Source organism: Mytilus edulis, chromosome 6 (genome assembly GCF_963676685.1).
Source record: "Mytilus edulis chromosome 6, xbMytEdul2.2, whole genome shotgun sequence".
Lineage (NCBI taxonomy): Eukaryota > Metazoa > Mollusca > Bivalvia > Mytilida > Mytilidae > Mytilus > Mytilus edulis.
The window spans coordinates 4,253,421-4,265,601 of record NC_092349.1 but is presented as its reverse complement, the minus strand read 5'-3'; the positions used below and the strand labels follow the sequence as shown (position 1 = coordinate 4,265,601).

Below are 12,181 nucleotides of genomic sequence, written 5' to 3'. Positions count from 1 at the left end.
CTTGTTATACCAGAGACATATAATACAATTGTTATACCAAACCATATAATACAATTGTTATACCAAACCATATGTTTTTCAATAAATGGCACACTTTTTGTTCATCCGGCATATGGTTACTCTAAATAAACTTTTAAGTATTAATTCTATAAGTTTAATTATTTGTTTAAAGACCGTATCCACCCGTTTTGCAATTGTTATATCACTCTAAGTGAGGCTAATAAAGATATATATAATAAAATATAGAGATAGCAGCCTTGGATTGTCTTAATTAAATCCTTTGGTCCTCTAATTATCAAAATACCCTCTGGCCAATGTAATTATGACTTGTGTATATTTAAAGAAGTGTAGCGACAACGTGATCACCGTATTCAGTGCTAGATATTCAAATTATAGTAAAGATAACATTAAAACAAGAAATGGTTAATACAAAAAATATTTTAAGATTTTGAAACGGGGGGGGGGGGGGCTCGCTTTAACCCCCTTAATCCGCTAATGATGTGTGAGAACTAAATAATTCAGTTAACTTAATCATATGACTCTTAAGCCCGTTATGCCATTACTAAGAGACGTAAAAGAACGGAAACGTATAATTTCAAGATTTGGAAATAAATGAAATTGGTGTCACAAATGGTATGTCTGCTTGTATTTAAAATATTTTATAAATAGATATAAATAAATGCTCATACACATAATTATTAACGGTTGTTTTACTTCGCTTATTTATAGCATTTAACAAATAACTTCGTATTCTTATTTTCGGCATCAAATAAAAATAATGGAATAAATATATACAACAAAAATAAGCGAAAGGAGATGTGGTATGGCTGTCAATGAAACACCTATCCACAAAAGTTAAAAATGAAGAAGATGTCAGAAATAAAATGGTCATATTTACAGTCTTATACATCGAAGGGACTAAACATCGACCAATACATATTTATAATTTGTATATAAACATCGAATCAGAAATATGTTCCTTTCCTAAACATGTTTAAAAACATTCCTGTGATAGTTATCAAAAGTACCAGGATTATAATTTAGTACGCCAGGCGCGCGTTTCGTCTACACAAGACTCTTCAGTGACGCTCAAATCGAAATATTGATAAATGGCATAGTTCCTGACATTAGAAAAATTAATGAAGTATTGGCAACTGGACGTTAAGCAACCAAATATCAATCCTCACTTTTCCGTGAAGTGCTCACAATTATTTGTCTTTTAAAAATTAAAAGGATGAAAAATTCCCAAACTGAAAAGAGTTGAAAATACGCTATTACTTTAGAAGGAAAAAATATAGCAGACAGAATAAATACGACAGAAACAAACAAATGAAAAAAAATAGAGAACAATTTGAAATACCATATACTAGTACATGTTTAATCAGTATACTAGCAGATTATTCACGGTTCAAGGTTGAGCGAACATGAATTTCTACCGATTATACTAAAGGTGACAATCAACTTTTTGAGGCACGTGTCGAGAAAACATTATAGAAAAGATATAATTTAAAATTATGAAAGGAGTAGGTGCGGTAAGGACCGATTTTGGCCTCAAATTTCAGGTTCATCTGACGAAAGATTTTGACCACTTTTGAAACACTTAAGTGTCTATTTTATTTGATTCTATTAGTGTATGTGGAAGATTTTCTCTGATTTTGTCATTAAAAACGATCCGATTCAAGCTCAAATATGAAAAATCCACCAAATATGCCGGAAAATGTCACTTTTCAGATGTTTTTTGCCATTTAGCATGACTTTATGGTGCTAGTACCCGATATATGTGCCATGTATTGTCAAAAACAGCCCATATTTATGTAGCAGAAGCATTTTACTGTCCAAAAAATAACTAAAAGTTTCCTTTTCACAATTTGGTAAAACTGCTATATTTTGGGGCCAACAAGGTGTCTTACCGGACCTTCTCCTTTTACAAAGTCTATTTCTATATGCCATATCCTTTGTGACAGTTGTATCATTCCATCAGGTCCTTAGTGCACATTTTTGTTCTTAGTGCACTAAGGAGGTCCTTAATTTGCGGTGTTTCTACGGACCCCATATATTTGAAGCTGTTCAAAATTCTATAAATTATAAGTACGTGTATCAGATCGGACAATTATTGTCATATATATAAAAAGAATTATACTGTATAAGTTATCTAGTATGAAATATGTCCACTGGACCGACCGTGCAAGTGCTATATATATGATATCGTGTATATAGCCAGTCAATATAAAAAAAAAGATGTGGTATGATTGCCAATGAGACAACTATCCACAAAAGACCAAAATGACACAAACATCAACAACTTTAGGTCACACAAGGTCGTTAAAAACTTCCATTTGTTGTTGTCCACTGAAAATAAGCTCATAAAAACACGAATCCCCGTTTACTCAATTCCACCTGTATTTGTTAATATTTCTTTATCGTTTTCTTTTGATTTTATCAGATCTTTTTTGTGAAATATTTTGTGTGGTCGAACATGAAATTGCCTCCGATGCTACAAAGAAAATTTGTTTAATGTCATCTGTTGCAATATATGCTAAGTACTACACGTGGACAGGATGTTCCCCAGAAAATAAGTTATACACACCCCGATATAACCCCAAGGGCACACGCTACTGTCATATGGAAAATTACTGGGTCACCTGTAAGATGGTAATCAGCCATGCAACTAATTAGGTTACTGACCATGTCACTTCAATTTAAAAGTTTATCGTTAGATAACAAAATGATAAATTCATTTTAATTGAATATGAATAAAATTAAAAAATTTAAGAACTAAAGGATTTATCATTATAATGAAATGAAATAATTCAACCAAACTCGGTATAAAGATTATTTTTTTAATCTATGCCGGAAAGAATTGAAAAACTGTATTTATAATTTTTTATTTGTTTTATAGAAATCTGTGTAGGTTTCATATAATGGAACTCACGCATGCCTAATTAAGATTTTTAAATTTATTGAAAAATATAACAAAAATTTTAGGTTTGATATTAAATTAAAGTTACCTTTCCGCGCTGTAATTTATTTGATATGACATGAATCAAGCAATTTTTTTGAGAGATTTATGGGTTTGTCCATACAACGTATAAAAAAAGAAGTGTATGTTATTAGTATTTCACATGCCTTGTTTTCGCCTTGAAGCTCATTATTCAGAGTGTTTCAGACAAGATGATGAAAATAACGTACAAGATACTTTTTTCGATCATCGTGAAGAGACAATTTTAATTCCCATTCCTCCATGCACTGAATTGTATATTTATAATTCCTCGTGCTTTGAATTAGCCAACCCCCCCCCCCCCCTTTTTCGTGGTTACCGTTATGCCAACAAATACCCGGGGCTTGATTTACATGAAAAATCATGGACGGATCTAGCCATGATAAAGGGGGTTCCAACTACATGTCGGCATTAAATAAGGGGTGTCATTGCCGCTGGGTTTCTGTTACCCCACCCTTTTCATATAATTTAGATTTCAAAAGTGTATACCTTATTCATATATTGTGTAGGTTAAAATTTTATCTTTTCCCATATTGTTTGCGTTTTGATTGGTGTGTAATGCAACAGTGCAATACCTAAGTGTCAAAAGAGAGTTTTTCCCGACCTGTTCACATATTTTTAAGGTTCCTATATTAAAACTTTTCCTGATGCACAGGTAACATATTCCAACGGAACGTCCTATCACCTTGTATATAGGAACTTGAGAGGATTCCCGAGATTATCATTTATGCAATGAATGCTCACAAAAAGCTAGGGGAGTCCAACCCCGGATTCCATCCCCTTCGACCCGCCACAGAATACAGATATAATTGATAATTGTTATTTAAAAGTCATATACTATAGCCACTATATATATACTAGAACCGAACACCTGTTTTGGGTTATATATACATACACCACATCTTCCTACATGTCTATATAGCTGATTTACCGTAAATAACTGCGAGAAAATGAATTAAAACACAAGTTGATAATTGTCTCTTCTCTGCTAATTTTAATGTGCATGCAATATTCACTCTGATTTACTTGTGAGACCACCGACACTAATAATAATTACCTACAAAATAATCGGTGCTCCTTTACTGGGAAGAACATTTCGGATCCGATCAATTTATTGGTTCCATTCCCCCATTCTACACTTCTCCTCAGAAAAAATGCCTTGCAATGCGTCATAATTATCTGCACTACTAACTTACTTCCATATAACTTCGAAAACAGACAATAATCTATTTCACTGGATGAGATTGAGCTCACGGATTTTTTAATGGATTGGTAATTTTTATTTATAGCACAAGTTTACCAAGCAAGATTAATCACATTTTTCACCCTACAAATCAAATGGTTGCCTCCTGACTGACTTACACCTACACTGGCTAAAAACATATTCAAATGAACATTTGGTATCAATTATTTTGTGTGACAACTCTTCACCAATGACCTGAGTGAAAGGTTGACGGGCGGATCCAGAACTTTTCATTTGGGGGGGGGGGGGGGGGGGGGGGGTTCAGATGGGGGATGCTTGCCTCAGTCATGTTTCTGTGATTCCCTATATAATCAACACATTTTTTCACACAAAAAGGGGGCAGGGATTTCTCCTTAATAATAAATCTCTATAAGCTATCAGCATAAGCTCATAAAAATTTGCCTTTTGAAGAACTGAAATTAATATGAGACGGCTAATGATTTTTCAGATGCTTTATATTAAAATACATCCATGTGACATACACAATAATATATAGATCCAAATTTAAAAAGCTATTTTTTTCAATATTTAAATAATGTAGGATCAAATCTTGATACTTGTATGTAGTTGAAATTGTTAGCTTTAAACATTAAAAAATTAACACCCAAAATTTAAACATAAGAGTGACCATACATGTAGTCTTTATTAATGTATGCTATTGCTATGAAACTAAGTCATTGTAGGTAAACTGTCATCTATTCCCTTAAATCTTTGTTCCCAGTCACCCCAAGTTTTATTTCAATTAGTCAAGTATATCTACTCTATTAGCATGATTAGGTCTCTAGTTTGGATAGTTAATAACTTGCAAATTAAAATCATACTACTCCCAAATTTATATTTCTTTAAATATTATGGATGAAATAGCAAGTAAGGGATGAAATTAAATTGGATGAAATGTGGCATTTATTTTTGATAAAGTAGTATGTCTGATGTTGTCAAACTTAATTATAGACCCTTAAGGGGCGGATCCAGTCATTTTAAAAAGGGGTGGGGGTGGGATTCTAATCAAGGACAAAAGGGGAAGGGGGGGTCCAATTACATGTCCCCATTCAAATGCATTGATAATAAAAAAAAAGGGGGGGTTCCAATCCCTTGAACCCCCCTCTGGATTCGTGCCTGCCCTTTAAAAATAAAATGATCCTTATTTTGAGTTAAAGCTTATAGATTTTTCTATAATGCTTCTCAGGGGCCGACGCAGCCATTTTCAAATGGGGGTCCCAACCATGAGTAAAGAGGGGTTCCAACTATATCTCCCATTCAAATGCATTGGTCGGTAAAAGAAAAGGATTCCAACCCTCGAATCTATGGTCAGGTTGTTGTCTCTTTGACACATTCCCTTTTTCCATTCTCAATTTTATCGTGTAGTCGTCATTGTCCCAGGACATTTAGTTTCCGCTTAATTACTTTAGTACAAGTTAATAGAAATCTGTGAAATTCAAACACAAGGTTTGTGACCAGAGTTTTTGTTCAGAGTTTAGGAATTACATGAATTTGGGGCCAAAAGGGGCCAATATTAAACTTTGTTTGATTTTATAGAAAATTAATTGATTGGAGTACTTTGATATGCCAAATCTAACTGTGTATTTAGATTCCTAGTTTTTTGGTCCTGTTTAAATTGGTCTACCTTAAGGTCCAAAGGGTCCAAAATTAAACTTATTTTGATTTTAACAATATTTAAATTCTTGGTGTTCAGATTAATATGCTGAATCTGAATATTTACTTAGATTTTTCTATTATGGGCCCAAATTTCAAGTTGGTCCAAATCGGGGTCCAAAATTTTACTTTGTTTGATTTCAACAAAAATTGATTATATGGGGCTCTATGATATGCTGAATCTAACCATTCGTTAAGATTTTTATATTTTGGCCATTATCAAATTGGTCCACATTGAATTCCAAAGGGTCCAAAATTTAAATTTATTTGATTTCATCAAAAAATGAATTATTGGGGTTCTTTGATCATGTTGATATGCTGCATCTAACCATGTATTGAGATTTTGAATATTGGGCCATTTTAGAGGTTAATTGTCAATTTAAAATTTTTTAAGTATTTGGACCACATTCATTCTGTGTCAGAAACCTATGCTGCATCAACTATTGAATCACAATAAAAATTTAAAATTCAGAGTTGTCATGGTTGTATTGAGCTTGAATGTTGTGTCCATACTTGCCCCAACTGTTCTGGGTTCAACCTGTACGTTTTTATCAAGCTGAGCCATGCATAGCATTTTTATTGGTTATTTATATATTAATTTGAAATTTTGACGAGTGAGACACATACAGAATATACTGTTAACAATATTTCAGAGTTTAACGTAGTCAAGCGAAACAAATTATAGAATAGTTGAATCACCATGTCTTTTTTGTCAAATTTATGAAAAATTAGTACGAACACAAAGAAAAAGTATGGGAATGCTTGTCATGCTTGTTTTTTAAACTATTGACCTGGGTGAAAGTCTTTGAAAGTCATGACTGGCAAAAATTTGTGAAATGAAATAGCACAAATATTCCATTCTTTTTAAATATAACTGCATATAAAGAAAAACACAAACTGATGTTTAATAATAGTTTTTACCCTTTTTATGTTTTATAGGACAAGAAATATAGAAAAATAATGAAAAATATAAACAGTTACAATAGAAATGAGCGCAAAACAAGATAAACAGAATACAACAAGGCCTAAATGGTAAGACCACTTCTATATACTGTAAATTCAGATTTTTCAGGGAATGGACAACTTATTGTGATTACAAAAAAAATCTGCATAAAGATCTATATAGTTACATGATATATATATAGTTTGAACGTAGTTTTCAATTTAGACTCGTATATATATATATATATATAAATTGCGGTTTTTATCCAACGCAATCATAGGTTTGAACGTAGTTTTCAATTTAGACTCGTTTATATATATATATATATGTTTCTGTTATCAAAATATGATTTCTTATTTTTGCGATACTCACCCAGTCACATTATTCACATTACTAAAAAGTTCGGATAATTTCTGAATTACAGTAATAAAAGAAATTGCCTTTGAATGATGACTCATATAAAAATAAGAAAATATGGTATGGTAAATGAGTGACTTATCCACCAGAGTTCAATGAAGCGGATGCAAGAAATTAAAGGCCAATCATGGGCCTGCCTTCAATAATGAGAAAACACTTCCCTTATAGGTCATTTATTAAAGATCTCAACATATAACGATTTAAACAATCCAATTTAGTTCAACATGTTCAAAGGCACTAAACAAAGAATATTAAATCTTGAACACAAAGCACTGAAATAAGAGAACTCATAAGCATGACAAGTAAGAATATCAAAAGAAAGTTTCTCAAAATGTTCATTAAAACATGATAAAATAAGATTATTTATATTGCTGTTTTTTTTCTCAATTTATAACATTTTTTTTTTATTTTGTGTATTTATAGGTCAGATATCTTGGTTTTTATGATCATCAACAGGTCCTGCAGGTCTATACTGAAGAGGAATTTTAATTGTTAATACTTTTCTACATAATGTGCTAATTGGATTACTAATGTGAAATGAACTCAACTGTGTGTTTTTCTGGAAAAAGAAATAGAAAAAAATCCTACAAAATTGCTTTAAATAAAATGGAGTACTATCAAAGAACACAATTGTGTAAAATGTAACAACCTACATTCATATTCACTGATGGATTATGGAGAAATTAAGAAAAATAATAGCATCTTTGTCATGTTTGTTGTCGCTTTATCCATTCATGTACATGGCTCCATCATATCAAATATACAAAGAAGATGTTTGAAGAACATGTTGCCAAAATGTATTCAACAAATTGAAGGAAGATGTCTTTTGGATTGAATTATTTATGCACTGAACTGTTATGTAGGGGGTCGAATACACAGCAGCTGAAACAGAAGACAAGTTAATTTGACATGAAAAGTGTTTATTTTATTTTATATTCAAATATGAGCACAATATTAATAACATCACAAAAGGTATGATATTCATAGCATTTTGCTTATTATTGTATTGTCTTAAACATGATAAACAGTCAGCCTTTTGTTTTTGTTATGTTAAATACTCACCATGAAAATTTGTATTACAGTAATAAATTAAAGTTTTAATTATCTTTTGTATCAATAATTCAGTCTAGGAGAAAATATATTAATACTGTTTGTACTGTTATGAGATTTCCATAGAGGAAAAACATTTCCTTAAGGGAAATTTGATGTTCAGAAATTTCCCTAGAGGAAATTTGAAGAACAATGATTTCCTCAGAGGAAATTTGTTGTCTTGAATTTTCCTCCAAGGAAAAGTGTTTGTCAAAAATTTCCTCACAGGAAAAAGTATTTCCTCCAAGGAAAATTTTAAGCTACAAATTTCCTCATAGGAAAAAGTATTTCCTCAAAGGAAAATTTAAAGCTGCAAATTTCCTCGAAGGAAAATTTGAAGCTGCAAATTTCCTCAAAGGAAAAAGAATTTCCTCTAAGGAAAACGAATTTCCTCTAAGGAAATAGAATTTCCTCGAAGGAAATAATTATGCAGCAAATTCCCTAAGGCAAATCTTTTTCCCTTGAGGAAATAACAAGTTCCCTTGAGGAAAAATCTTTTTCCTTCAGGGAAATTTGATTTCCCTTGAGGAAAAGTACTTTTCCTCTGAGGAAATTGTTGAAAAAAGGGGCATAACTTTTTCAACAGTGGTGCTAGAGCCAAAATTTTTTAGGACAAATATTAGGGAACCAATACCAACCAAGTTATCAACTTTGTTTTGAATTAACTCCAAAAATTAAGGTGACAACTTTTGCACTCAGCGGAATTGCAAACTTGTCCCGGAGACTGTTGGGGGCTCGCTCCAGTCACGATTCAGCCATTCCCTATGCAAGCAACCAAATTTTTTCTCAAAAAGCAGGGGCCCGCCCCCCCTAAATCCGCCTCTGATATCAACCCCTAGATGTCTTTCAATTACATTCAGTTTAGTGTGGATTGATGTTTGATTGTTGTACATGTTACAATGAGCAAAGCCCATACCGCAGTCAGCTATAAAAGGCCCTGATAAGACAATGTAAAACAATTCAAACGAGAAAACTAACATGTCTGTTTAAGGTTACATCATTAAAATATGTAGGGTAGGTAGGTAGGTCGGTATTTTCTTTTAATTATTTTGTTCATTTTATTTTTTGCACCATGATTTTGAATTGTGTGGTCCGTCTTGCATGGTCCGAGTTGTCCATGGGGCGAGAGTTCCCCTATTTATAATGATTGGATTATTTCTTACGACGGCAATAAAATGGCTTAGGGTGGGTGCTCAAAATAGGATCGGTCAGGTACCCGTAAACTAACATTTATTTTTTTGGCCTTACCGAGAGCAACATTGAAATATATACAAATCACGGATCCGATACGCATCAACTATGTAAGACCTAATTTCAACACCCCTAAACAGTGAATATTTTTATCGCAAACAGTAGAATTTTATTACATAATCTGAAAGATGAAACCTTGAACTTCACAGGAAAAATACTCCCATTGCTGGGAAAAATCATTTAAAAAAGTATCAGTTCAATGTGTAAAGCCATTATTATAGCATTTTTTTAACTAAAATAGAATTTTCAGCTAAATGATAGCATCAAAGGCATACACCTTGCTACTTAAAAGTAGCAAATAGTGTGTTTTTTTTAAATGTAAATGTACTAAATAAAAGATATCATTTAAATCTATTTGTTTTAAGTTTTGAAAAACTACAAAATCCCTATTTGTGACTAAACCTTGCAAATTGAATTTTCTACTAAAAAAAGTGATTTAAAAATCACTTATTTCAATAAGTCCCCTGCATGACTGAACATGGCAATTTAAGAGCTGCCTTTTTATCACACCAAAACAGACAGATAAACAAAAATCAAAGAGCTGAAAGCTCTGAAGAAAAATGACGCCACTGTCTCTAATATTGGGATAGTTTTTATGCAAGTCTTGATTTTCACATACCATAATTAGTTTAACAATGCAACATGTATCGTAAGCATATAATTGATATTCGTATATGTGTGTGTGTGTGAAGTGAAGGTGACAACTGGCTGTTTTTTTTAAGACAAATGAATAGGTCAAGACTAGCTGAATTGTACAAATAAATACCGTAGAAAGGCTTGTATATTTCTCACTGGTACATAGTCTGAATCTGAGTCCGTTCGCTTCCATTCACGTTTGCGCCCACTCATTTTCACCTCTTTCACTTTCACACCCTACATGTTCACACCCAATCTTAATTGGTTTTGTGTTTAATAACTATGTAAGCAAGTGTTTTCTTATAAGTATAATTGTTGTCATTGTCTCAAAATAAAGTGAGACAGCAATTTTTTTTTTGTGTTGAATAAATCTTAATTATGTTTTGGATAAGGTATTGTTAAAAATAATAATAATCCTTTCTAAATAAAGTGGTATTTTGTCAACGTTTTATTTTGTGTTGAATAACTCTTAATCATGTTTTGGTTAGTGTATTGCTATAACTTGTTTCATTGACTTGTTTCAAAATGAAGTGAGATTCTGACTATGTTTGTTTCTGCGTGTTGAATAAATTTTATCATGTTTTGGTTATATTAGTGGATTGCTATATTTTGGTTTCTATGTTTTATTGTTTCGTTGTTTCAGATCAATGGGACCAAGCTGTTAAAAACAATTATCTTTTGTGTTTTTTCCTTTAAAATCTTCAATGTTTTACTCATACCAAGCTTTAATACATTCAGTATTTACACCAAAGCAATTTAAAACAACAACCATAATTTTCCAATTATTCAACTTGAATTTGAATTAAAATTGGGCGTGAATGAGTAGAGTGTGAATGTGCGAACGTGTAGGGTGCGAAAATGTATTGGGCACAAACAGACCTGATGCCACACAGTCTGAACCCCCTTCTCCCACAAAAGATTAAGTAAATAATCTTTTTGTTACTGCTATCAAAGGTCTAATGAAACTCAGATAGTTTCAAACATTTGTCAAAGAATTCTAGTCAAACTGGCACCTAGTTAAATTGGCACCTGAACGTCGTAGGAAGGCGTCCCAGAAAAATAATGAAATAGCCTTGCCAGACGTCATAATTATTTGGACTAATACATGAGATATTGTGTATTTTTCTGCATTATTTTAACCAGTTGAGCATTTTACAGGATTGTTGGTTTAATGCTGTTTAAACTTTACTGAAAAACAAACACCTTAAATTTGCTAATTATTTGGCATGAAAGTTTGATTTATTGAAAGGGACTCATAGTTTTCCATTTTATTTTAATAATTGACTTGTTTTTACAATTACACAAATTGTCTAATTGTTAAAACAACAGCTTTGGTAAGGGCTTCGTTGTTTACCTTTATACACTACATATTCACTTTCGTTTCGTGGTTTACCAAAATACACAACAACATATTCACTATGTACTTGGTAACAGTAATTAATTAATTGAATAGAAAATATTATATCAAATATTATTGGATGCCGAATTGACGTCGAATAGGTGCCGATTTGACTAGATGCCAATTTAACCAGGTGCCGACTTGACTTGTACGTTTCAATTCCTCTGCGATCGTTTGCGGTATTTTCTTGAGAAAACCTATTTTCCATCACCAAAGAGAAGAAGAAACTGCTTTAAAATGATTCTGGAACGCTTCATGATTGTTAAAATAAGTTTAATTCACTCAAAAACAATTTTAAAACTTGCGATTAAACAGGAAGTTTCAAAAGCACGTGTAAAAGAAGAAATTAACCGGTGAGAGTGGAAACGTATATGACAGATATCCCTATAGTACGACTTTGAAAGTAAAACAGTTCAATCCTTTTGTAAAACAATCTTTAATATACCTATCACATTAATGTTTGAATGGTCTTAAGCTTATTCAAACCATATAAGTCGGTATGAAACACCAAAACGGAATGAACAATAACCGATTACGTTTTGTAGTTTACAA

The 12,181-nt window shown here is 32.2% G+C and overlaps 1 long non-coding RNA gene across 1 annotated transcript; it reads left to right on the top strand.

The window, feature by feature from the left end:
- The first annotated feature begins 3,977 nt into the window (after positions 1–3,977).
- On the top strand, positions 3,978–8,211 carry LOC139525952 (uncharacterized). The gene is made up of 3 exons (XR_011665061.1): positions 3,978–4,270; positions 6,834–6,926; positions 7,678–8,211. It is a non-coding gene; the product is annotated as an uncharacterized lncRNA (long non-coding RNA).
- Positions 8,212–12,181: the final 3,970 nt, after the last annotated feature.